Source organism: Cibotium barometz, chromosome 56, assembly GCF_041138505.1.
Source record: "Cibotium barometz isolate CiBa-2024 chromosome 56, ASM4113850v1, whole genome shotgun sequence".
In the NCBI taxonomy this organism is placed as follows: domain Eukaryota; kingdom Viridiplantae; phylum Streptophyta; class Polypodiopsida; order Cyatheales; family Cibotiaceae; genus Cibotium; species Cibotium barometz.
This window is the reverse complement of record NC_141101.1, coordinates 17,886,617-17,914,084: the sequence shown is the minus strand read 5'-3', so window position 1 is coordinate 17,914,084 and position 27,468 is coordinate 17,886,617.

The following is a 27,468-nucleotide window of genomic DNA, read 5'->3' as shown; positions in this document are numbered from 1 at the left end:
GACCAAAGGTGCTTTTATTGCAATGAAGTTGGCCACTTTCGGAATGAATGCCCCAAACTTGCAAGACCCTCTCTCAATCCTAGTGTCACTGCTGCTCCACAAGGCGGCCGGGTAGTTCAAGGTCGTGGGATTCCTAATAACCGCCAGGCTAGACGAGGTGGTGGTGGACGTGGTAGAGGTCGTGGAGTGACTGCCCGTGTCTGCTCTATGATTGGTGAACCGACTTTAGAGATGGAAGAAGAAGAGCAAGCCACCATTCATGCAGCTATAGAACATCAAGGACCTAATCAGCAGTTTTCTGTTATCCAAGCTCCGGCTACTTATCAAGGTAGATCTTTCCAGCTTTTGGTTGATTGTGGTAGTACGCATTCATTTCTTTCTCCAAAATGCTTGCGTAAGTTACAATTAGATCAAAAACCAGCCCAAGCAATGATTGTTGAGTTAGCTAGTGGAAAAGAAGAAGTATCCCGACATTGTGTGGGAGATCTTGAATTTGAATTGGATGGTGAATCAACCCATGGGTATTTTAGAAGCTTACCATTAGGGATTTATGATGGAATCCTTGGTATGGATTGGTTAATTGCAAACAATGCTGACATTCACTGTGCTGAAGGAAGCATCATCTTTAAGAATAGTCAAGGACAAGTAGTATCAGCCCAGGGAAAAACAGGTAAACCCAAATTTCATTTGGTCAAAGCTAATCGTCTTCTTAAGGGAGTGCGCAAGGGCCAACAGATCTTCCTTGTCAAACTCAACAAGGTAGAAGAAAGCAACCCAGATTTAGAACCCTCTTGGCTCCAGGAGTTTTCAGATATCTTTCCAGAGGAACTTACAAAACTACCCCCATCTCGAGAAGTAGATCATGGGATTGAGTTAATCCCTGGTGCTGAATCAGTTTCAAGGAGACCTTACAAAATGTCTCTTCCCGAAGCCATAGAGCTCAAGGAACAACTTAGGCAGCTCATTGAGCAAGGATTCATTCGCCCTAGTAATTCCCCATGGGGAGCGCCTGTTCTTTTCCAAAGAAAGAAGGATGGCTCGCTTCGGCTTTGTATTGACTACCGAGGCCTAAACAAGGTCACTGTCAAAAACAAATACCCCATTCCTCGCATCGACGAACTTCTTGACAGACTTTATGGATCCAAAGTTTTCTCCAAGATGGATTTAAGGTCTGGCTACTATCAAATTAGGATCAAGGAATTAGATATCTCCAAAATCGCTTTCAATACCCGCTATGGCCACTATGAATTTACAGTCATGCCATTCGGATTAACCAATGCTCCCGCCACCTTCAACCGCCTGATGCAGGATATCTTCCGTGGATGAATTTGTCCTTGTCTTCTTCGATGACATCTTGGTCTATTCTCAGTCAAAAGAGGAACATGAGGAGCATGTACGCAAAGTATTGCAAATACTGCGCGAACATAAGCTCTATGCCAAGAAAAGCAAATGTACCTTCTTCACTTCCCAAATTGAATATCTAGGGTTCATTGTCTCCTCAAGGGGCATCTCAGTAGACCCTGCCAAAGTCAAGGATATATTGGAATGGCCACCCCCTAGGACAGTCAAAGAAATCCAAGGATTTCTAGGCATCACAGGATGGTATAGGATCTTCATCAAGGATTATGCCAAGATAGCCGCACCCTTAACTGATCTCCTCAAGAAGGAATGTAAGATAGTATGGTTACCAATCCACCAAATCAGTTTTAGCCAACTTAAGGCTATCCTCACCTCAGCACCAATTCTGAAGCTCCCTGACTTCACCAAAGAGTTTGAGGTTGTCACTAATGCTAGTTTGGTGGTGTCTTAATTCAAGAAGAAAGGCCTGTGGCTTACACTTCCCGTAAGCTTAAATCCTATGAAGTCAATTATGCCACCCATGATTTGGAACTCCTTGCAGTCGTTCATTGTTTCAAGTTATGGAGACACTATCTCCCAGGCCGTAAGTTTCTGCTTGTAACTGACCACCAGAGCTTAAAGTGGATCTTCACCCAGCCCAATCTCAACATGAGGCAAAGAAGGTGGATTGAGATTCTGCAAGAGTTTGATTTTGATATCAAATTTCGTCCTAGAAAGGATAATGTTGTAGCAGATGCCCTCAGTCTCGCAAATCCTTCCTAAGTGCAATCTCTATGCCAAATAACCCCATCCTAGAGAAGGTAAAGCAGGTTTCACTTCATGACCCTGATTACCAAAAGCTAGTAAGCCTGGTTCACAAGGAGGCACCCACAGAAAAGGAAAATATATTGATCAAGGGATACACCCTCGATGATGAATGCCTCTACTTCATGCATAGGTTATGTATTCCCAAAGATCTTGCACTAAAGAAGATGATCTTGTATGAAGCTCATGATAGCCCCGTAGCAGGACATCCAGGTTATGCAAAAACCTTGAATGCCTTAAGGAGAAGTTATTTTTGGCCTGGAATGAAGAGAGATATCCTTCAATACATCAGACAATGCCTTTCATGTCAAAGGATTAAAAGCTGAAAGAATCAAAATGCCCGGGAAACTCCAACCTCTGGACATTCCTCAGATGAAGTGGGAATGTATCAGTATGGATTTTGTCACAAGTCTTCCCACAACACAAGGAGGGTATGATTCTATTTGAGTAGTTGTGGATATGCTTACCAAAGTCACCCATATTATCCCAGTAAAGAAGACATTTAAATCTTCTGATATTGCCCGCCTTTTCATCAAGGAAATCTTTAGGCTTCATGGATTGCCAAAAAGAATAGTCAGTGACCGGGACTCTGACTTCACTTCAAAGTTCTGGACATCATTATTCCAGGCTATTGGAACATAACTTTGTTTCAGTACAGCTTACCACCCAGAAACAGATGGTCAAACTGAGAGAGTTAATCAAGTTATAGAAGACATCCTGAGAGCCTATTGTGGGCGTGAACCAAAGAAGTGGATTCAGTATCTCCCTCTAGTGGAATTCTCTTACAATACATCCTATCACCAAAGCATAGGGATGTCACCATTCAAAGCTCTTTATGGTCAGGAATGTTTGTCTCCCTTAAATTTCTCTCACCCCACACTAAAGGTTGAAGCCTCCAGGATAATGCTTGAAGAAATGGAAGAACAAACCAAAGCTATTCGTAAGGATATTAAAGCCGCCCAGGATCGACAGAAGCATTATGCTGATACCAAAAGATCTGAAAGAATTTTTCAGCAAGGAGACAAAGTTTTTCTTCGAGTGCGGCCAAAGAGAAGTTCTTTATCTCTTGGAAAATTTAGGAAACTGAGTCCAAGGTATTGTGGGCCTTATGAAGTCATCAAATGTTTGGGAAAACATGCCTACAAACTTCGCCTCCCAACCCACCTCAAGATCCATGATGTATTCCATGTAAGCTTACTAAAGCCATATGTGCCTCATCCTGATCATGTTCTTGATGATGAACAAATTGTAATGCCAACTCAGGGAGTCCTTGAAATGAGACCTAATAGAATCATCTACTCTAGAGAAAGAGTGCTTCGCAATAGAATCCTTAGGGAACATTTAGTGGAATGGAAAGATTACCCTGAGGAGGATGCCACTTGGGAGGAAGAGTCAACCCTCCAAAAGAATTACCCAGAGTTCGTGCCGAGATGAGGACATCTCGAGTTCTTTTAGTAGGGAAGGATGTAACATACCCATTGTAAATAACAATGTACTTGCTTCACAGTTGAAAAATATAACTTAGTTTGTCATTTTTACGATCAAAAAACTTCTATTTTTGGAAAATGAGCCATTTTTACTTAGCAATTTGTAATTTTGAATCCAAATTTGAAATCTACGCGTAATTTTACGCTTAAAATAGTTTTTTTTGAACTAAAAACCGGCACCCGGAATGGGTTTAATTAAGCTTTTAAGCCTTTAATCTGCGAACTTCCGACCAAAAATAGTAACTATCCAGGCGTCTAATCAACGAACGGAATACGCCCCCATGGTCACGGGGCAAGGCCGGACATTTTCGTCAAAAAATATTTTTGACCCCCCCGGACGACGGCGGGCAGCCGGCGTGGGCCCCACACAACGGGCGCCGCCCGTGAAAAAAACCGACAATCCGCCCGGGACACCCAAGCGTGTACACGACCTAGACGCACCCTCCAACACACCCCTACACGTGCCCCCTCCTCCCAGAACCCTCTATCCACAGGTGTCGCGCTCTCTCTCTCTTGGGGACACCTCCACCCCCATGTGTCACACTTTCTCTCTCCTCGAGACACCTCCACCCCCAGGTGTCTCACGTCCACACTCTCTCCCGGACACCTACACCACCCAGGTGTCACCTTCCCGCACCCGGACGTCCACCCTCCAGCACCTATAAAAGGACCCTCCCAGCCCCCTTCTCCAGACAAGCCCCCCAGCAAGCCCCTACGCGCAAGCCCTCTCTCAAGCTCTAGGACATGTCCTACACTCTTCTCCCCCCCCCCCCGTGTGAATAGACTTAAAGTGTGCCTCTCCTCCAACCCTTGCCTCACTCTTCCCTAGGCCTCCCTAGACATACACTCTTCTCAAGAGCTCTCCAAGTTAAGGACACCCTCTCAATTCCCCCCCCCCCCATATGCGGCGACTTAAACTTAGGCTAAGAGGTCGTTCCTGCCCATAAGCCCAACAAGCTTTTCCTACCCCAAACGGACTCCGTTTTCGAATCCGTTTGAACCAGTAGAATTCTCTCTTTTCTCTCCACGCTCCCAACCTCTTATATTCACCTCGTTTTCTCTCTATCCTCTTAAAACTCTAGTGCTCCTATGGCGCCGAAATGCCGTCGAATTGAAGAACCACGCGCTGCCCAAGGAGGGAATGAAGCAAATCGCGTCCCTGCAATCGACCTCGCCCCTCTTGAAGTGAATAGGCATGAAAATGATAACCAGGTTGGTCATTTAACAAGTTTAAGTAAAAATTCTCTCTTATGAAGCTTAATGCAAAGATTCGAATTAATAGGAAAGAAACCAAGGTTAAACCCCTAGTATAGATGGCCTTAAGTACCTTATGGTTACTCTTAAGTAAAGTTATAGGAAAATAATCTTGCTTTTGAATCATTGTCTTTCTAAAACGATGGTTTTTGTTAATGTGTGAATTCATTGAATAAAGGCTATGTCTTTTTTTTATTGGATATACTGCTGGTTTATTGCTAACATGCAGGTACAGCTTCTCCCCCCCTTAGCTAACTCCGTGCTTGGCTGTGTAGACGGGCGGAGGATATAGCGAGGCCGGGAGTCGGCCCAGGGCAATCCCCTCCTATGCCACTGGGAATTGGTTTTCACCACCAGGGTGATGTATATATGCTGCCTAGTTCTGTGGGTCCAGGCTAGTGCGGTGACTTAACCCCCACCTCATGAGGAGACGTCCCCTCCGAAGAGCGAGAGGGTTTGGTACAAGCGTCAGTACCTGAGGGGGTGACAGGACGGCTTGGCCCTCGTCGGGCTGGCTGACGACGAGGGGAGACGGTCCGTGAGGTTTACCCAGCTGGTTGAGGATCGAATTCTAGATCATCGATGTGGTTGTGGTTGTGGTTGTGACTGTGATTGGATTGTGGTTATGGTTATGGTTTGGACATGAAGTTTGGATTGAGATATCGGCCCGGTTTCAGGGTCTTTATAAATATTTTTCACTGCAAGTATGCTCGTTGATTTCAATGTTGTGCTAAGGAAGATTTTCTTTAAGGAATCAAGTGTAATTAATTAACAAAGGAATTTGTTTTTAAGTGTTTCACAGTGTGGTAGGACTTAATTAGGAAACAATTGAACGGGTGAGTGTGTGGAAAGTGGGAGAATGGATGCCCTGATGGTACCATTCTAAGGATGGGTGGACCCGATCAGTCGGGTAGCTTTCTACTAGTCGTAACTTACGATACTTAGGGAATAGTAGAGTCACGAACAAGACTTGTTTTAGGGGACCGAGCCAGCGGCCGTGCCTCATGAAATACGGGGGAAAAAGGCGTTGGCTTTCTTGAACCAAGTGTGGGTCTTGTTCCATCTCCACGCACATTTCGTGCTGGGGATTAGAATTTCCTTTAGGATGACTACGCTTCCCCTGCGAGATAGAGTTAGGTCCATCCGTTTGCTCGTCACCTCGTATTTCTACGAGATCGAGGTGTCGTCAATCGAAAAATAACACGAGACTTGACCGCCTATCAAAAGGATTCCCCCGCCCTATGGGTCGGGGGTCTTACACCGGCCTTGAGGGGGCCTCGTCGTTCTCTGCACAGAGTGGGTGATAGTCGTGTAAGGACTGGAGGGAAGCAGCGAGTGCTGGCGTCAAGGTGCAAGCCGCCTAGTAGAACCGTGGGCTGGCGTGGTTGGAGCGCAGCCGTGTGCGAGAGGGTAGCGAGCGAAGGCTTATGAAGAGCGACTGGCCGCCTTAGTCGACTTGGTGAGACAGGCTGCAAACTGGTTATGGAGCGCAGCCGTGTAAAGAGGAACTAGCGAAGAAGGCAAGGCTGGTTGACAGCGCAGAGAGCTGTAAGCTAGTGGGCCGCCTTGCAGAGGTGTGGTTGATAGAGGAAGAAGAGAAGCGTAAGGAGTAAAGAGGGCTGCTGCTAGTCGACAGTGGTGAGGCGAGCACAAGTGGACGTGTGGGCTGACGGGCTGACAGCGTCAGAGTAGTTGAAGCCGTTTGGGCTGTAAGCGTGGAAGACATGCGTGTTGGAGAAGGCAGAGGCTGGTGGGGCGCCGCCTGTGGGAAAGAAGCGGGTGCTGGCATCAAAGGGAGCTGCTAGCGAGGACAAAAGGGGAGCAGATAAGCTGCAGGTAAGTGAGGGCTGGTGTGGGCTGCGTAAGTGAAGCCGACAGAAGACAAAGTAGGGTGCCGAGTGAAGCAGAGAGAGGTGAGTTGTTGCTGCTTGGTGGTGGGCCGGTAGCAAGGCAGATAAGCTGCTTGGGTTTGTTGTGAGGCTGGCAGAGGATCAGCACAGAGTGAGAGAGAGATGATGGTCAAGCTGCTGCTGACGACACATGCAAAGATGATGGGCAGAGAGTAGAGGGTTAGCTGGTGTGGGCGCCTTCTGAAGATTGAGTGGCCGGGTTCATTCTGATGTGGTTGGTACAGTAGGCAGGCGTGTGATCATGTGGTGATTGGGGATGTGGTGTATCCTCGGCTGACAGGTCTGAGTGTCTTGTTTATGGTTGTGTGAGTAAGGCTTCTGTGTTGGAGAAGCTTGTATATGATGTGTTGACTGGAAATATATTGCTGGGTGTTTATCTTGGTCTATGGTGCCTCTGTTTTATGCTGTCTGTCTGGCGTGGGTTGGGTGGTGAAGTGTGAGAGAGTGTTCCAGCCGGTGGTGGCTGGTGGTGCCCCCGTTCGTGTTGTTATTCCAAGTTTGCGAGGTGGAAGGGCTGTAGAGGCAGGCTTTTCTTTCTTTCTTTCACCTCACACCAATAATGCTTCTTACCCAGTGAAGGGCATTGGTAAAATTATGCTTACTGCTGCAAATGGCAGCGCTTTCACACTTTCAGATGCTTTTATGTGCCAGGGATAAAGAAGAATCTATTGTCTGTCTCTGCGCTTGCTAGACTTGGATTTGTAGTCAAATTTGTGGATGACAGATGTACTATTCATGATTTGACTTCTGGTGATACGATTATTGCATCTGGCACCTTGTTTCGTGGGCTGTATAGGCTCAATTCTTATGACAAGTGTGTGGAAGATTCAACAAATGCAGTTTCTGATGAAAAGGCAGTTTCAGATGCAAAACTATGGCATGCTCGTTTTGGTCATCTGAACTTTGCTAGTTTGCTGCGTTTACAGAAATTTGATATGGTTGCTTCATTGCCCCCTCTTGAGGCACCATTGAAACATGTTTGTGAAGGCTGTATTTTGGGCAAAATGCAGCGTTCTGCGTTTCCAAAGGATGGTTCTGTGCGGGCCACTTGCAAATTGCAACTTGTACATAGTGATGTATGTGGGCCTATGCAAACTCCGTCATTTGGTAAACACTTGTACTTCGTGACTTTCATTGATGATTACTCAAGGCATGCATGGGTATATCCACTAAAGGCAAAGTCCGAAGTGGTTTTGTGCTTCAAACAGTTTTTGCTTATGGTTGAAAATGTATCCAATTGTAATGTGGGCACCCTTCGTTCTGATCGAGGGAGGGAGTACATGTCTAAAGAGTTTGATGCATTTCTAGCTAGTCGTGGGATAAAACACCAATGTACAGTGCCGTATACCCCTCAGCAAAATGGTGTTGCTGAGAGAAAAAACAGGTCACTTATGGAGATGGCACGATGTATGGTCAAGAGCCAAGCTTTACCACATGCGTTTTGGCTTGAGGCTGTCATGTGTGCTGCATATGTACTCAAAAGGTGTCCCACTAAGGCCTTGCAGTCTATTACTCCATACGAATCTTGGCATGGCAGGAAGCCTTCTATTGGTCACTTGCGTGTCTTTGGTTGCTTGGCCTATGCTTTAGTGCCTATGCAACAACGCACAAAATTGGATGATAAGGCTGTCAAATGCATTTTTGTTGGTTACAGTGCTGAAAGCAAGGGTTATAGATTGTATCATCCGCAGTCAAAGCGTATCTTGATTAGTCGAGATGTTGTTTTTGTGGAAGATGCTGTGCAGCCCTTGTTATCATGTACCAAAGAGACAGGTGTGAGCTCACGGGATGTATTTGATACGTTGTTGCCTCTCTTTACAGGTGGGAATTCAAATGTAAGTCCTAATGCAGATTTCAAACGACATCATAGATCAGCCTATTTCTGATGCAGATTTACAGGATGTAATTCATGAGGATAGGGCTGAAAATGAGCAGGCTAGAGGTATGCCTAAATGGTTGGTGCAAACCTTGCGTGATAGTAAGATTGATGCACCTATGACTAGTCGTACTCGTTCAGGTTTTCAGCATGCCTCTTATACATCAGATTGTTATGCTTTGGCTGTGTCTAGTATGTGTGAAAAGGAAGAACCTCTTTCATTTGATGAGGCACAAAATTCAGAAAATTGGTTGGCTGCAATGCAAAGTGAATATGATGCTATAATGAAGAATGGTACATGGTCTTTGTGTGATTTGCCTATTGGTAAAAAGGCCATTGGATGTAAGTGGGTTTTTAAGTTGAAACGAAAGCCAGATGGCAGTGTTGATCGCTATAAGGCTAGACTTGTTGCAAAAAGTTATGCTCAAGAAAAGGGCATTGATTTTGATGAGACCTTTGCTCCCACTTATCCTATGACTACCATTCGTAGCATTTGTGCATTGGCAGCTCATAATGGTTGGAATGTACATCAGTTGGACATAAAGACTGCTTTCTTGAATGGAGATTTGCATGAGGAGGTGTATGTATCGCAGCCTCGTGGTTTTGTTCAAAAAGGGCAGGAAAACAAAGTGTGCAGGCTAAAAAAGGCTTTATATGGTTTAAAGCAAGCTCCACGCGCTTGGTATGAAAAGATACATGCATATTTGACTGCACATGGTTTTCAGAATAGTCCAACAGAAAGCACTTTGTATGTTAAACGTGTGGATGGTGTACATCTAATCATTGCTCTCTATGTCGATGACATGCTGCTCACAGGACCAAATGAGAGTCATATTGCTGATTTTAAGGCTGATTTGAATGCCTGTTTTGAGATGTCAGATTTGGGGCATTTGCATCATTATTTGGGGATACAATTTAAGCAGTGTGATGGAGGTATTGCCAAAGTATATTGAGACATTGTTGCGGAGATTTGGCCTTGAAGACTGCAAGCCTATTGCTACTCCAATGGAGACAGGTTTGAAGTTGAGTCTTCATGATGCTGGAGATCACTTTGATGTCACACTCTATCAGACAGTTGTTGGTTGCCTCATTTATGTATGCATTACGAGGCCGGACATTCAGTTTGCAGTCTCACAGGTGAGCAAGTTTATGCATAGCCCAGGGTCTCAGCATTGGTAGGCAGTTAAACGCATCTTTCGCTACTTGAGTGGCACCATACATCTTGGGTTGTTTTATCCCAAGGGGGATCGTTGCCGCCAGATTTACATGCTTTTTCAGACTCAGATTGGGCTGGTTGCTATGACACAAGAGTGTCCACAAGTGGTTTTTGTTTCATGCTCGGTAGCTCATGCATATCTTGGTTGAGCAAGAAGCAACCTACTGTGGCCACTTCTAGTTGTGAAGCTGAGTACAGGGCAGCTTTCACAGCTACGGTTGAGTGTGTGTGGCTCAGACGGCTTATGGCTGACTTGGGTGTTGGCTGCCACCTCTATCTTCACTGACAGTCAGAGTGCATTGGCAGTTGCAAGAAACCCAGTTTTTCATGCTCGCACAAAGCACATTGAGGTGCATTATCACTATGTCAGGGAGAGACTCTCAGCAGGAAAGATCGGCTTGGCCTATGTGCCAACACAGGACAACCTCGCCGATCTTTTCACAAAGGCGCTTCCTCGTGAGAAGTTCGAAGCTTTCCGCAAAGCTTTGGGCTTGCTCCCCTTTGTGGACTGGTCTACTTCGGGCATGGCACTCCCCTATACATGAGTGCCAGCTCTCGTTCACACCATCACTCCCAGGGGGGATTTGTTGCCATATATATATATAGGTAGTGATGTGTGTGAACACACTTAGGACCGCCGGGGCACTTTTTTCCTCTTTAGGAGGTTTTTTTCCCCCGGCTTGTATATAGCCCATCATTCTAGGGCTAACTTATCTTTTGTACATTGACACAATCTAATACACTTTGTGTTGTGTGCATTCTTGCTTCTTCTTCTCCAAGCTTTGTGTGCTTTCCTGCAACCCTAATTTCAACAGAATTTTGGTCAAAATTCCTCTTTTGTGACCAAAAATTAATTCAATTCTTTCTCTACTTAAATACCATAAAATTTCTTCTTTTAACTAAATACCAATATCCATTTTTTTAATAAGCTTAAAATTCTCTTTTTCTCATTTAATGATTGGATTTCAATTTTCATGGAAATTCTTCTTTTATCATAAAATAAATTTATCAAAAATTTCTTTTAAATTAAATAAAAATATCCATTAATTCTAATATGCCAAGAATTTCACTTTTACCATTTAAATGATTGAATTCCAAATGTCATGGGAATTCCTCTTTTATCATAAAATAAATTTATCTAAAATTTCTTTTTAAATTAAATAAAAATATCCATTAATTCAAATATGCCAAGAGTTTCACTTTTACCATTTAAATGATTGAATTCCAAATGTCATGGGAATTCCTCTTTTATCATTTAAATTTTCTCATGCATAAAATAAATTTATCTAAAATTCTTCTTTAAAATTTAAATAAAAATATCCATTAATTTAATTATGCCAAGAGTTTCACTTTTACCATTTAAATGATTGAATTCCAAATGTCATGGGAATCCCTCTTTTATCATTTAAATTTTCTCATGCATAAAATAAATTTATCTAAAATTCTTGTTTAAAATTTAAATAAAAATATCCATTAATTTAATTATGCCAAGAATTTCACTTTTACCATTAAATGATTGAATTCCAAATGTCATGGAAATTCCTCTTTTGTCATTTAAATTTTCTCATGCATAAAAATAAACTTATCTAAAATTTCTCTTTAAATTTAAATAAAAATATTCATTATTTTAATATATCAAATTTTCTGTTTTCCCATTTAATTACATGGATCTCCATTATCATGGGAATTTCTCTTTTTGCATAAAAATAGAAATACCAAAAATTTCTCATTTCTCTAATTCATCATTTACGCATAAATGCTAAAAATTAGTTTTTCATGAATGTAATGAAAATTATTCTTTTAGAATAGGATGAATAATCCTAGAATATGGTAGGAAGTCCTCTTTTCACATTATGCATAAAAATGAGTTATGTATTAATTTCTAAAAATTTTACCATAGGTCCGCTCTGCTATAACTGATAATTTTTAATATTTTTGGAAAGAATAGGACTTTATGATACAATTATGATAGATTAAATATCATTGGACCTAAATCTAATTTATGGAATTAAATCATAAGTTTACTATAATTTTATTAGCATAAAAGCATTAAAAAGCCATTTTCTAACCTCTAGCTTAACTAGCATAGAGTTTGTTTTTTGAATTTAGAATTTATCAATGAGAAGCATCCATTTGAATAAGAATTAGTCATAGGAATGACCATTCTTTTGGGGGAGAGAGATATACATAAAAAGCATCCTAATTAAGCATAAACATAAAAAGCATCCTAATTAAGCATAAATATAATAAGCATCCTAATTAAGCGTAAACATAAAATTTTTATGATTAATCATTAGAATTCTTATAGAAAGCTTAATTTGCATTGAAAAACAATTCATTTGAAACTTCTCAAGCTTGAGAGGGGTTGAGAAGTGAAATCGTTGAGAATATTAAAGAAAACCATGAAATTACATCTTACCTCTTGATTTTGCTTGCTTCTTTCTCTTAGAAGAAACGAAGCCCCCAACCAATCAATTGGTTTAGTGTGTTGAGAGGAAAGCTCCAAGGATTGTTGAAGAGAGAGAGAAGCTCCAATCTCTCCAAAAGTAGAGGATTTTTAAGGGATAATAGAAAATATGCTTATTTTAATGTAATATTGGCATGGTCTAGCTCATAGATGAGAATACAAAAGAATGAGGGTCTATTTATAGGTGAGGGAGGCCACTAACTGAGTCCAACTAAGTTCTAGAATTTTCCAGCTTCTGTTTGGTTGAATTTGGACAAGATTTGGACCAGTTTAGCTCCCATTTTGATCCAGGAGAGAGGAGAGATAAAAATATCTTAATATTTTTGAATTAAAAACCCCCCCACACATGTGAAGGAGACGCCTATCTCAAAGGTCTCCCCCTCCTTACCAAGGTGTCAAAAATTCATCATTCCTCGAAAATATCTCATTTTTTTAGTAATATCTCAGAAATTTTAACTAATAAACCTTGTACTCAGTCAACTCTTCATCTTATGTGAGCATTTACTCATTTTTGGGTAGTTTCTTTTATTCATTGGATTTATCTCATCCCAACACTTGGATTAATCTTATTGGTCCATAGAAACCTTAATTGGACCATAATCCAAAAATTTCAGAAAATCTTAACCCTTAGGCTAAGGTGTAGGGTAGTGGATAATGGTCTTTTCTAGTAGCGGCATTGACCTTGTTAAGATTGACATCATATAGCCTAAGTTTTTCATTCTTTTTTGGCACTATTACGATTGGTGAGACAACCAATCTGTATGTTCTATCTCATAGATGAAATCCGCAATAATGAGCTTGTCTATTTCCTCCTTTACAATTGCCGCATACTTAGGATTCATCTGGTATGGTTTCTATCTGGTTAGCCTTGACCCTTCCATGATTGGAATCGTATGTTGCACTACCTCAGGTGGTACCCCCTCCATCTCCTTGTAATTCCAGGCGAAACAATCCTTAAATTCCTTAAGGAGGGCAAGGAGCTCATCTTCTTCTGCCGAAGTCAAGTCCTTAGCAATGTATACGGGTATGGCTTCCTCCCTTGGTCCCACAATATCAACTTCCTCCCTTGGTCCCACAATATCAACTTCCTTGACTTTCATTGGGCCATCATATGATGTGGATAGCCCATTCTCCTTAACCCTTGTCGCCGTCAGTCGGACCACTTTCCATTCGTCTCAACAGTGTAGGTTTTGAAGTGTTTGGGTACTAAGAGAAAATTTGGTTTGTCCTCATTTTCACTTTTTGTTTTAGTCATGATCTTTCTAGCCTCACGTTCCGCTTCTAGCAAAGCTTTATTACGTTTTCGATGCCTAACTTTTGTAAGCTTAGGTGTTTCTAGCTCTTGAAGTGTGACTCTCTCCTTGTGTCTTCCTTCCAGTGATATCTTACTCAACTCCTCACCCCAATCCTTAGAAAACTCGTGTACCTTAGTGGCCTTAAGGTATCTCAGCCACTTGGCATCCATGGGTTTTCTTCGTCATTTCATCGAGCAATATATCGTTTCTATTTTCGCCATCTTCTGAGGCATTTAGCGTTGGTATGGCCTTGTGTTATGGTCCCTTCTATGCTAGAGGTCTCCTCTTCTGATGCTTCATTAATGGTTTACCAATTAACCATATAGACAAAGGTCGTGGGGACAGTTTCAGATTCCACATATTGGGTCCCCTTGGGTTTCATCACATCTATGGTAGCTAGCACATGCATGCAGATTTCACTGAAGTCCGAAGGAGGAAGTGACGCATACATTTCCGTTTCCTCTTCTTCCTTAGAATTTTCCACCGAGGGCTGGCATATTTGTACAGATGTGGTCCGTTCCGTGACCGAATCATTATGGAACGATTACCCTTCCATGGGATGTGCTTTCCGTGTTCTCAGATCTATCTTTAAAATTTGTGAATCCCTACGCGCATACACGTGATCTAATGCCCAATCATGCACCAATTCAGATTCCCTCATGAAGGGTCTCCCCAATATTATGTCATATGAGTTTGGTTGGCGCAGGAAGTCCATTACCACAAATGTATGATGGTAGTGAAACGTAAAGAGTTTGAGTTTCACATTCTATGGGCCTTGAAGATATTCCGTCAGCCATTTTAACGAGATTAGATCTGCCTTTTTTAGATTAGGTTTTTCCCAGTTCTCCCACAACAACGTTTTGTGAATGATGCTAACCCCCGTCCCACCATCTAGGATAGCCAGTGCCTGGTACCCACCATGATGAATCGGGATTATGGAATTTGTGTCGTTGCTTTCGTAATAACGCCCCAGTTGATTAACTAGTATCTTAACAACCCGGGTTTTCCTTGTGTGTCTTAAGGTTCTTTCAACTAGAGGTGGCAGAACCTCCTCTATAGTATCGGCTGTGCCTTCTACCCATTCTTTTATGTCCGTCCATGGGGTTGGTGAATTTCGTAACAGTTGCCCTAATGGCATTTGTACAAGCATGGATAGTACAGCTGCGAGACTTTCTATGTCTCTGGGTTCTTTGGAGATCGAGGGTTCCCCCCAGGTGTGTGTCTCACATTCATCCATAAGGAATGGATGGACTCACCCAGCACATTTTTCTCAAACATTCTGGACATGTGTTTGATTGAGATCCCTCTTCTGTTTCTTCTGGAATTGGAGTAGGTACGTCCAATTCCCTTTCCCTTGTTGGCTCGTTTCATGGATACATTGTATCCCTCACACCAGGTTAGCCTTATCTTGTCATCTTCGAGCTTTCTTATTTCCTCATATCTATTTCCTTTTTTTAAAATATTATGCAACTATGCCACAGGGCTCCATCTGTCACCACCTCTGGCAAAGCTAGGCACAAACACATTCTTGAGTCATGTGATGTTAACCTTATCCTCGGGTTTGAGGGTTCGGAACCACTGATGCGCTTTCCCTCCCAGGGTCAGTGAGAAAGCATGAATCATTGTCACATCACTAACAGGCCCGTAGGTTTCACATGTGGATTCAAAAATCTCTACATGGATAATAGGATCTCCGTCCCCAGAAAATTTTTGAACGAGTTTGGAAATAATATGTGCTTCATTTGGGAGGGTTGGGATTCTAGAGCAGTGCCTAGTTCTCTGACCACTCCTCGACCCATCTCTGCCGCCATATTTAACAGATCTGTCCTTGTGGTTGCATTAAGGTCAATGGTTGGATCCATCCTTGGTCTTTGAGGAATTGTTCCCCCCCTTCCTAGACCTCGTCCTCTTTCTGTGTTGGCTCTTCTAGGTATCTCTAGTCCATGGGATGGTCTTGCCATTGTACCTTGGAGTGGCTCATCATTAGTTGCCTCTATATGCCTTTGTAGAATTAAAAGTTCCATGTCCTGTAGGAACGTAGGATGATTGATCATCAGCTCAATATCTTTTTTGGTGTACAGACAGTCCTCCACTTTGCCCACCACTCTTGTTAGATTATCCTCTTCTTCTAGCGTTACAAACCCTTCCTCAGCTATGGGCTCCTCATTTATGGGTTCTAAGTTTAGAATTTCTCCCTCACTTCTTCCCATGACTAATTTCGGCTCCTTACCCCTGATTGTAGTAGGTTTAGACTTCCCATCTCCTTTTGTTTAGCTCTCGCCCTTTGAGTATCGAGCTCTTGTTTCCTTAAGTTTAACTCTCGTAGTAGCTGTCGTTCCACCTCGCTCCTTCTGAGATCTAACTCTACTTCCTCTGAGGTGGGGAAGAATACTGTCCTGGCCGCACTTTCCATGTCCCGTCTCATTTGGGGGGTGCCGGTGTTTGGAAGCCTTGAATTTGACATTTGGATGGGCACTTGTTGTCTTGGACCAAGTCCAGTGCTGGTGGTTGATGGACCCATGCCCGCAGATTGTACGCTTCTTCGTCATGACTGGTTTGGAGACCAAAAAATCCCCGAGGGATATCAATGATACCATTGGACCTGGTTGGGGAGGGTGGTTTCTCCTCTTCCTCAAACCCAAAGTACCTCACTCCTTCTTCCATGGACTCTTCATTACTAGTTTCAATGGTGGTCAGGTTCCTTAAGACACTGAGGTGAGTGCTTGCTGAGTGACCTGAATCCACACTTTTTGATAGGAAGATCTCGGGTGATTCGATACACTATCGTCAGGTGTAAGATAGTCTCTGATGAGCTTTCTAGATCTTAAGTGCATGTATGTATGATTTAATAAGCTACTTTGATGACCCAATTTAGTTTTGATCTGATTCCGTCGATCTATTTCTAAGGCTGTGAGATTGTGGAGAATAATTCAAGGTGTGAACATTTTTGTGCACTTTCACGTGTTTAAAAAATTTTGCTCCTGGGGTCAGAATCCCTCATCCTTGTTGTAGGCGTCCCTCTTTTACCGACCTTCGTAGCCTTAACCTGACTATACCAAACTCGTGCATTGGATTGGACTAAACCATGAGTTTGTAAGAAAAAGTTCATGTCGTGAACAAAAAAGGGTTCATGCTGTGAAAGTCTTCTAAAATGGCTTACATTGTAAACGAATTGGTTCATGCCGTGAAGAGTTCTGAAAAAGTTCACGACGTGAATGAATTTTTACACTTTCATGATTCTTAATCTTGTCAGATCTCATGGTGTGAGAGGTGTCAGGATAAGGTTGGCAAGGCAATCCCGTGATTTGCGACATTAATTGTGGCACTGATGTTGAGAGCGGTTCGCGGCGTGAAGTTGCAGCACAGAGAACGGTTCACGGTGTGAACGTTTTTTTGTAGTTTCACGTGGAAACTTCCAACATTGACTATTATGATTTTGGGTACAAAATACTTATCCAACCATTCCCAAAATGATTGTGACACATCTAAGGAGGAATACAAGTTCAAGGCACAGTCAATGGCTCCTTATTTTTATGTTTTTTGTGAATTTTTGGAAAAGAAGAAAAATAGAGCACCAACCTGCTCATTCACGTTGATGCTTCCAAAGATGCAAATATCAAAATTAACTAGAAGAAATAGTGAAGCTCTATTCTAAGACCACTCCTCCACACACATACACAACAAACACAACCAATTTCACACGATTTCTTACTTTCTACACAAATCTTTGTTGAGATATCGAGCTCGTCTAGTGAGGCGGTGGACACTGATGACCCAGCCATTCTAGAGACTGGCATAGTTATAGCGCCAACTCATTTAGTTGGGTTCACACTATAGAGAACTCGTGTATGTATTGGTTGAGTACCTTTCATATTATGTGTACTCTTATCTTGTATATGGTGTGTTGAGTGATGAGTGAAGAAGAAGAAGATTTTCAGCCTCTCACCTTGTGTGTTCTCTATTAGGGTTTTGTGAGTGTGTGTGTGCTTGCAAGAGCTCAAGCTCTCTTCCCCCTTGCATCTTTTCATGGTATCAGAACCTAGTTCATGCTAAGGGCTGAGCTGCAAGCAAGAGAACCACAAGAAGCGGTACGAGGGTAAGAGCTTCAAGTACTCTTCCCTATTTGTGTTAGTGACTACACCCTTGTCGGGAGCTCTACGGGAGGCACCGGCAAACGATCTCTAATTGAGGAGCTTTCTTCGCGGGAGTAAAGCTATAGGGCAACTATATTGTCCTATCGGACGCCATATTATGGGCCGAAAACGTGTTTCGGGCACGTCTGGACCTCCGTTTTGTTGAGATATCGAGCTCGTCTAGTGAGGCAGTGGCCACTGATGACCCGCCTGGGGGATAGGCCCCACACTTACACCACTGGCATGGTTGGTGAGATCTTGGGTGATATGCGGCCAGTGGGATGACAGGCTGTGTGACAGCCATTCTAGAGACTGGCATAGTTATAGCGCCAGCTCATTTAGTCGGGTTCACACTATAGAGAACCCGTGTATGTATTGGTTGAGTACCTTTCATATTATGGTGTACTCTTATCTTTGTATATGGTGTGTTGAGTGTTGAGTAGAGAAGAAGGAGATTTTCAGCCTCTCACCTTGTGTGTTCTCTATTAGGGTTTTGTGAGTGTGTGTGTGTGCTTGCAAAGAGCTCAAGCTCCCTTCCCCCCTGCATCTTTTCATGGTATCAGAGCCTAGTTCGTGCTAAGGGCTGAGCTACAAGCAAGAGAACCACAGGAAGCGGTACGAGGGTAAGAGCTTCAACTACTCTTCCCTATTTTGTTGGTGACTACACCCTTGTCGGGAGCTCTACGGGAGGCACCGGCAAACGGTCTCTGATTGAGGAGCTTTCTTCACGGGAGTAAAGCTATAGGGCAACTATTCAGTCCTATCGGGTCCTATCGGACTGAGATTTTCTGGCCGAAAACGCGTTTCTGGCGCGTCTGGACCTCCGTTTTTCAAAAAGCAGGCGATTTCGAGCACTGCGGGTAAGTCATCGATTCTCTGCAGAACTCTGTTTTAAGAACTGCAGGAAGACAGATTGACTGTGCAGACACTGTGGGTGCTGCAAAGAGGTCTACAGTTGCCATTGGGTGTATGTATGCACATTGAAGTCACTGGTTGTGACATTTGAGAGTACTACAGTACCGCTGTGCAGAAAATACAGCAGTTTGTGCAGAAAAACTAGAGTGCAGTTTCTGGTCAAATTGTGTGTTTGGCAAGATGTCAAATGATGGGATAACTCAGATTGTGGCTGAGAAGCTTGACAAGAATAACTTCCATGCTTGGAGGTTCAGGTTGACGAATTTCCTAATGGGAAAAGGCTATTGGGACTACATAGAAGGTGAGCATGAAGAGGCACCGGAGATCCGACTGCTGTGCAGATGTGAAAGAGTTTAAAGACTGGAACCAAGGAGCCATGAAGGTTATGTATTGGCTATCCATTAGTATACAGGACACCATGATTGGGCACATTCAGGATGCCAAGTCCCCCAAGGAGGCGTGGGACACCTTGGTAAAGCTTTATAAAACAAATAACAAGGCACGTAAGATACAGTTGAAGAATGAACTTCATACTGTGGAGAAAAAGAGCATGTCTGTGAATGACTATGCGTTGAAGATAAAGGGTATTGTGGAATCCCTTGCATCTATTGGTGTGTCAGTAGATGATGATGACAAGGTGGAAGTCTGTCTACGTGGTCTCGGGCCACAATACAAGGCGTTCAAGACGTCCATTCAGACTCGGGAAAACATTCCCAACTTTACAGATTTGGTGTCTATGCTGATTATCGAAGAGAAGAGCTTGGGTGAAGACCAACAGTCTTCACAAAGCAAAAACAGTTCAGAGCAACAGGCCTTCTACACGAGTTCAGGAAGAGGACGAGGTAGAGGAGGCCGTGGACGTGGTCAAGGAGGTGGCCGAACAGGTAATCAGAATTATGGCTAGCAGCAGCAGCAACAACAGTCCCAAAATCAACAACAACAACAACAACAACACACAGGTGGAAGAGGCAAATTTAGAGGCAGGGGGAGTCAAAGAGGCCGTGGAAATTGGCAAAGGCAATATAATGATGCACGTGAATGCTATTATTGTGGTAAGCCTGGACATGTGCACGCAGAATGTTATAAGAAGCAGGCTGACATGCAAAATGGGAAAGTGCAGCAAAACAACTATGCATCCTCAAGCAGAAATAATGAGGATAATGAAAAGTTGTTTGTTATGCAGCATGTTGTGAATGCCATGTCTGAAAATGTTGATGCAGCACAAAAAGATAATGTATGGTATGTGGATTCAGGCGCTTCGAACCCCATGACGAGTCATGGGGAGTGGTTCAAGGAGGTGAAAAACCCGGAAAGACCAGGTTTTGTGGAAACAAGGGATGACACTGCTCATCCAATTGCCCACGTTGGAGATGTGCCATTGTCTATGCAAGATGGCAAAGTGAAGTACCTTGCAGATGTACTTCATGTACCGAACATAACAAAGAATCTGGTTTCAGTTGGCCAGATGATTGAGCAGGGTTTGCAGGTTAGGTTTAACCCTGATGGGTGTTATGTTGAAGATTTCAAAGACAAGTGCAGGTTGGTTGCAAAAGGCAACAGAGTGGGCAGAATGTTTACATTAAATGTAGACATGCCTGAAATGAGTGCTGCGATGTTTGCAAATGGTTCAGGAATTGTTGCAGACACAGACATTTGGCATAAAAGGATTGGACATGTAAATGTGCAGAGATTGAAGTCTATGCAGACAAAAGGAATTGTGACAGGGCTGCCAAAATTTAAAGTGGAAGGTATGCAAAAAAATATGTGAAACATGCCAATTTGGGAAGCAAACAAAGCATGTGTTTCCACGTAACAGATATGTGAGCAGAAATGCACTAGATGTTGTGCATTCAGATGTATGGGGCCCTATGAAGACCATATCTATCGGAGGCTACAGGTATTATGTGACTTTCATTGATGACCACACAAGAAAAGTGTGGGTATATTTCATGAAGGAGAAGAGTGAGGTGTTCACTCACTTTCAGAATTTCAGAGTTTTGGTTGAAAAGCAAACAGGGAAATATGTAAAGTGCCTAAGATCAGATGGAGGGGGAGAATACTTCTCCAATGAGTTCTCTGAATTTTTGAAGAAGAATGGTATTCGGAGACAGTTTACATGCAGATACACTCCGCAGCAAAATGGAGTTGCTGAACGGAAAAACAGGGACATTGCTGAGATTGCACCAGCATTGATGGAAGAGAAGAATATGCCGCATTGCTATTGGGCTGAGGCTGTTTCTATAGTAGTATACATCATGAGCAGGACTCCAAGTGCAGCCATACATGATGTAACTCCAGAGGAGAGGTTTACTGGCAGAAAACCAGATTTGTCTCATCTGAAAGTTTTTGGATGCATTGCATATGTGCATGTGCCAGATGAGCTGAGAACTAAGCTGGATCCGAAAGCTGAAAAATGTGTGTTTATTGGATATTCCCTTAAGCAAAAGGGAAACAGGTGTTATAACCCTGCTACACGTGAGTTGAGGGTAAGCAGGGATGTTGTCTTTGATGAGATGAGCAGCTGGTATGCTGCTGAAAAAGAAGCTGTTGGGGCTGATGTGAGTGGAAGTGTGGTTGCACAGAATGCAGGTCAGCAGTCACAGTCTTTGAGTGGACCAGGAGAGTCCTCATCTAGTGGGTCTGTTGATAGACCATGGAGTGGCAGGCTGCGTCATAATACCAGCCCTACAAATGTGATTACTACATCACGTAAAGGAAAAGAGAAAGTGGTTGAGTCCCTTGGTATGCCTGACATTTCTGCAGGGCATTCTCATGTTGATGGAGAGTCTAGTGGCTCAGATATGAGCCTTGATGAGGAGCTTGGGATCCCAGCTATGAGAACACCTGGTGTAGAGAAGGCTATGGAAGCCATGAATGAGAAGCTGCTGCGAAGATCTGGGAGAGTGAAAAATCATGTGCAGAGATTTACCTATGATGGTTATGTGGCACATCACTATGCATATATGGCAAAGGTTGTGCAGGTTGTAGAGCCCACATGCATTGATGAGGCTGTTGGAAATGTGTATTGGGAGAAAGCCATGGATGAGGAGATGGATGCACTATATGGAAATGAAACTTGGGATTTAGTGCAATTGCCTGAAGGCAAGAAGGCCATTGGATGCAAGTGGGTGTACAAAGTTAAACATAACAGTGATGGAAGCATAAACAGGTACAAGGCTAGATTGGTAGCCAAAGGATATGCGCAGACATATGGGATTGATTATGAGGAAACTTTCAGCCCAGTTGCCAAGATGGCAATGGTGAGAGTTGTGATAGCAGTGGCTGCGTCAAAGCAATGGTCTTTACATCAGATGGATGTAAAGAATGCATTCTTGCATGGGGATTTGCAAGAAGAGGTGTATATGTTGCAGCCACCTGCTGGTTATGAGGATGTGGGTCACCCCGAGCATGTTTGCAGGTTGAAGAAAGCCTTGTATGGCTTAAAGCAAGCACCAAGAGCATGGTCTGACAAGATTTCTGAATATCTTGTCACTATTGGCTTTCATGTAGCCAATGCAGATTTCTCGCTGTATGTGAGACATGGTGATAGAGGAGTTGTGCTTGTTGTCATCTATGTAGATGACTTGATCATTACGGGGGACCATGATGCAGAGATCTTTGATGTAAAGATCTTGCTAAGACAGAAGTTTGAGATGAAGGATCTGGGGGAGCTCAGATATTTCTTGGGCATTGAGGTGATTAGGTCACCACATGGTATTGGATTACTGCAGAGACAGTATGGCTTGGACATGTTGTCCAAGTATGGTATGACAGGCTGTAAGCCTATTTCTGTCATTGGATCAGAATGGCAAGTTGAGTGCAGATTCAGGAGAGATCTTGGAGGATCCTACTATGTACAGGCGCATAGTAGGAAGCTTGATCTATATGACGATCACCAGACCAGATTTGAGCTATGTTGTTGGGTTGGTGAGTCAGTTTATGCAGGTTCCACGGAAACCGCATTTGGATGCAGTGAGACGCATACTGAGGTATGTGAAGTCTACTTTGCATTGTGGAATATTCTATGAGACTGGGATAGAGATATGTGTACATGGGTACACAGATGCTGATTGGGCTGGTAGTATCTCAGATAGAAGATCTACCAGTGGCTTCATGTTTTCTTTGGGGAGTGCTGCTGTGACTTAGAGCAGCCTAAGGTTGCTCTATCCAGTACAGAGGCCGAGTACAGAGGAGCTGCTATGGCAGCATGTGAGGTAGCGTGGTTGAGAAAGCTACTTGTAGATTTGGGTCTATCAGTGGATAGACAAGTTGTCATTTTTTGTGACAACATTAGCAGTATACAGTTGGCCAGGAACCCAGTCTTTCATGCTCGTACAAAGCACATAGAGGTTCACTACCACTTCATCAGAGAGAAGGTCTTAGCAGGAGACCTTGACCTTGTTTATGTCAGTACAGAGGATCAGGTAGCTGACATCTTCACCAAAGCATTGGGTACAGAGAAGCTCCGCAGATTCAGGGCTTCGCTTGGTGTACATGAGATGGAGTTGAGCTCGAGGGGGAGTGTTGAGATATCGAGCTCGTCTAGTGAGGCGGTGGCCACTGATGACCCGCCTGGGGGATAGGCCCCACACTTACACCACTGGCATGGTTGGTGAGATCTTGGGTGATATGCGGCCAGTGGGATGACAGGCTGTGTGACAGCCATTCCAGAGACTGGCATAGTTATAGCGCCAGCTCATTTAGTCGGGTTCACACTATAGAGAATCCGTGTATGTATTGGTTGAGTACCTTTCATATTATGGTGTACTCTTATCTTTGTATATGGTGTGTTGAGTGTTGAGTAGAGAAGAAGGAGATTTTCAGCCTTTCACCTTGTGTGTTCTCTATTAGGGTTTTGTGAGTGTGTGTGTGTGCTTGCAAGAGCTCAAGCTCCCTTCCCCCCTGCATCTTTTCACGTTTTTCAGAAAGCAGGCAATTTCAAGCACTGCGGGTAAGTCATCGATTCTCTGCAGAACTCTGTTTTAAGAACTGCAGGAAGACAGATTGGCTGTGCAGACACTGTGGGTGCTGCAAAGAGGTCAACAGTTGCCATTGGGTGTATGTATGCATATTGAAGTCACTGGTTGTGACATTTGAGAGTACTACAGTACTACAGTCACTGGTTGTGACATTTGAGAGTACTACAGTACCACTGTCAGAAAAGATAGCAGTTTGTGCAGGACAAACCAGGGTACTGTTTCTGGTAAAATTGTGTGTCTGGCAAGATGTCAAATGATGGCATAACCCAGATTGTGGCAGAGAAGCTTGATAAGAACAACTTCCATGCTTGGAGGTTCAGGTTGACGAATTTCTTAATGGGAAAGGGCTATTGGGACTACATAGAAGGTGAGCATAAAGAGGCACCGGAGATACCAGACATTGCTGCAGATGTGAAAGAGTTTAAAGATTGGAACCAAGGAGCCAGAAAGGTTATGTATTGGCTCTCCATCAGTATACAGGATACCATGATTGGGCACATTCAGGATGCCAAGTCCCCCAAGGAGGCGTGGGACACCTTGGTAAAACTCTATGAAACAAATACCAAGGCACGTAAGATACATTTGAAGAATGAACTTCATACTGTGGAGAAAAAGAGCATGTCTGTGTGAATGACTATGCATTGAAGATAAAGGGCATTGTGGAATCCCTTGCATCTATTGGTGTGTCAGTAGATGATGATGATAAGGTGGAAGTCTGTCTACGTGGTCTTGGGCCACAATACAAGGTGTTTAAGACGTCTATTCAGACTCGGGAAAACATTCCCAACTTTACAGATTTGGTGTCTATGCTGATTATAGAAGAGAAGAGCTTGGGTGAAGACCAACAGTCTTCACAAAACAAAAACAGTTCAGAGCAACTGGCCTTCTACACAAGTTCAGGGTAGAGGACGAGGTAGAGGAGGCCGTGGACATGGTCAAGGAGGTGGCCAAACAGGTAATCAGAATTATGGCCAGCAGCAACAACAACAATAGTCCCAGAATACACAACAACATCAACAACACACAGGTGGAAGAGGCAAATTCAGAGGCAGGGGGAGTCAAAGAGGACGTGGAAATTGACAAAGGCAATATAATGATGCACGTGAATGCTTTTATTGTGGTGGTAAGCCTGGACATGTGCAGGCAGAGTGTTATAAGAAGCAAGCTGACATGCAAAATGGAAAATTGCAGCAAAACAACTATGCATCCTCAAGCAGAAATAATGAGGATAATGAAAGGTTGTTTGATATGCAGCATGTTGTGAATGCCATGTCTGAAAATGTTGAAGCAGCACAAAAAGATGATGTATGGTATGTGGATTTAGGTGCTTCGAACCACATGACAAGTCATGGGGAGTGGTTCAAGGAGATGAAAAACCCGGAAAGACCAGGTTTTGTGGAAACAGGGGATGACACTGCTCATCCAATTGCCATTGTTGGAGATGTGCCATTGTCTATGCAGGATGGCAAAGTGAAGTACCTTGCAGATGTACTTCACGTTCCGAACATAACAAAGAATCTGGTTTCAGTTGGCCAGATGATTGAGCAGGGTTTGTAGGTTCGGTTTAACCCTGATGGTTGTTATGTTGAAGACTTTAAAGACAAGTGCAGGTTGGTTGCAAAAGGCAACAAAGTGGGCAGAATGTTTACGTTGAATGTAGACATGCCTGAAATGAGTGCTGCGATGTTTGCAAATGGTTCAGGAATTGTTGCAGACACAGACATTTGGCATAAAAGAATTGGACATGTGAATGTGCAGAGAATGAAGTCTATGCAGACTAAAGGAATTGTGACAGGGCTGCCAAAATTTAAAGTGGAAGGTATGCAGAGAATATGTGAAGCATGCCAATTTGGAAAGCAAACAAAGCATGTATTTCCATGTAACAGATATGTGAGCAGAAATGCACTAGATGTTGTGCATTCAGATGTATGGGGTCCTACGAAGACCATGTCTATGGGAGGCTGCAGGTATTATGTGACATTCATTGATGACCACACAAGGAAAGTGTGGGTATATTTCATGAAGGAGAAGAGTGAGGTGTTCACTCACTTTCAGAATTTCAGAGTTTTGGTTGAAAAGCAAACAGGGAAATATGTAAAGTGCCTAAGATCAGATGGAGGGGGAGAGTACTTCTCCAATGAGTTCTCTAAATTTTTGAAGAAGAATGGTATTCGGAGACAGTTTACATGCAGATACACTCCGCAGCAAAATGGAGTTGCTGAACGGAAAAACAGGCACATTGCTGAGTGCGCGAGCATTGATGGAAGAGAAGAATATGCCGCATAGCTATTGGGCTGAGGCTGTTTGTACAGCAGTATACATCATGAACAGGACTCCAATTGCAGCCATACATGATGTAACTCCAGAGGAGAGGTTTACTGGCAGAAAACCTGATTTGTCTCATTTGAAAGTCTTTGGATGCATTGCATATGTGCATGTGCCAGATTAGCTGAGAACTAAGCTGGATCCAAAAGCTGAAAAATGTGTGTTTATTGGATATTCCCTTGAGCAAAAGGGATACAGGTGCTATAACCGTGCTACACGTGAGTTGAGGGTAAGCAGGGATGTTGTCTTTGATGAGATGAGCAGCTGGTATGCTGCTGAAAAAGAAGCTGTTGGGGCTGATGTGAGTGGAAGTGTGGTTGCACAGAATGCAAGTCAGCAATCACAGTCTTTGAGTGGACCAGGAGAGTCCTCATCTAGTGGGTCTGTTGATAGACCATGGAGTGGCAGGCTGCGTCATAATACCAGTCCTGCAAATGTGATTAGTACATCACGTAAAGGAAAAGAGAAAGTGGTTGAACCCCTTGATATGCCTGACATTTCTGCAGGGCATTCTCATGTTGATGGAGAGTCTAGTGGCTCAGATATGAGCCTTGATGAGGAGCTTGGGATCCCAGTTATGAGAACACCTGGTGTAAAGAAGGCTATGGAAGCCATGAATGAAAAGCTGTGAAGATCTGGGAGAGTGAAAAATCATGTGCAAAGATTTACCTACGATGGTTATGTGGCACATCACTATGCATATATGGCAAAGGTTGTGTAGGTTGTTGAGCCCACATGCATTGATGAGGCTGTTGGAATTGTATGTTGGGAGAAAGCTATGGATGAGGAGATGAATGCACTATATGGAAATGAGACTTGGGATTTAGTGCAACTGCCTGAAGGCAAGAAAGCCATTGGATGCAAGTGGGTGTACAAAGTAAAACATAACAGTGATGGAAGCATAAACAGGTATAAGGCTAGGTTGGTAGCCAAAGGATATGCGCAGACATATGGCATTGATTATGAGGAAACTTTTAGCCCAGTTGCCAAGTTGGCAACAGTGAGAGTTGTGATAGCAGTGACTGCGTCAAAGCAATGGTCTTTACATCAGATGGATGTAAAGAATGCATTCTTGCAATGGTCTTTACATCAGATGGATGTAAAGAATGCATTCTTGCATGGGGATTTGCAAGAAGAGGTGTATATGTTGCAGCCACTTGGTTATGAGGATGTGAGTCACCCCGAGCATGTTTGCAGGTTGAAGAAAGCCTTGTATGGCTTAAAACAAGCACCAAGAGCATGGTCTGACAAGATTTCTGAATATCTTGTCACTATTGGCTTTCATGTAGCCAATGCAGATTTCTCGCTGTATGTGAGACATGGTGATAGAGGGGTTTTGCTTGTTGTCATCTATGTAGATGACTTGATCATTACGGGGGACCATGATGCAGAGATCTTTGATGTAAAGATCTTGCTTAGACAGAAGTTTGAGATGAAGGATCTGGGGG